This window comes from Odontomachus brunneus, unplaced genomic scaffold (genome assembly GCF_010583005.1).
Source record: "Odontomachus brunneus isolate Ranch 3 - 2012 unplaced genomic scaffold, Obru_v1 Obru_scaffold_252, whole genome shotgun sequence".
Classification (NCBI taxonomy): Eukaryota; Metazoa; Arthropoda; class Insecta; order Hymenoptera; family Formicidae; genus Odontomachus; species Odontomachus brunneus.
In genome coordinates, this window is record NW_022639702.1 from 238,844 (window position 1) to 239,779 (window position 936).

Consider the following 936-nt stretch of genomic DNA (forward strand, 5'->3'; position numbering starts at 1 on the left):
CTATTTGAACGCTAATCGCGATATCTACTAGTGATATAGAACGGCGAGAATTTCAAATTGAATTTTGTCCGGATTTTGGCGCCGCACCCTGTATAAAGAAATCGTCAGATGTCACCAGGGAATGACACACGAAACATCATGGCACTACCAATAGCTTATCCGAAGTTTGCCTGTCAATCAAGCTTTTCATTAAAATTTCTCATGGTAAAACTGCAGTTTAGGGGAGTCAGCAATGACCTTGAACTTGACATATATTACAAAGGCGATCGTCCTGAGTAACATGTGTTATGTAGGACAAAACATGATGAAACGCTAAAAGACGTTTCAGCCGAAATGCACGTATTGCATAAACGAAATACGGCAAGTAAATCAAAAGTGCACGCGCTGCAGAAACATCACGTTACACTTTTGAACTGTTAGGTAATTAGGTCGGTAACCTAATTCCCTAATTTTATGAATGATATATAAAGAGTTGGACCACCTACTCGAGAGAGAGAGTAGAGAGAAGTTCTGACCAGTCTAGAGGCGCACGTTACATGTCTCAAGTGAGAGACAACTGACTCTAGAGTAATACGAGTGTTTCGCATTATAATAACATTAACCTACTCGGTAAAGGATAAGTTAAAAGGTATCTATGTGAAGTGTAATAAGAACGTGATCAGAAACTGTAAGAAGACAAGTTCAATAATATATTTTTATTATAAAAACTTCTCAAGATTATAAGATTCCCTTACTATCCTAACCGTTTGCACGTCTGCACCGGAATCCCAATTACCGGTTGTGCTTATCATAATTGAGGGCACAACACATGCAAAAAGTTATAGCCGTCGCTCGTTGTTTGTTAAAAAAATTATTAGCAAAAATTTGCATAAAATGAATGTAATTTTTGAACACCGTATATATATATATATATATATATATATATATATATATATA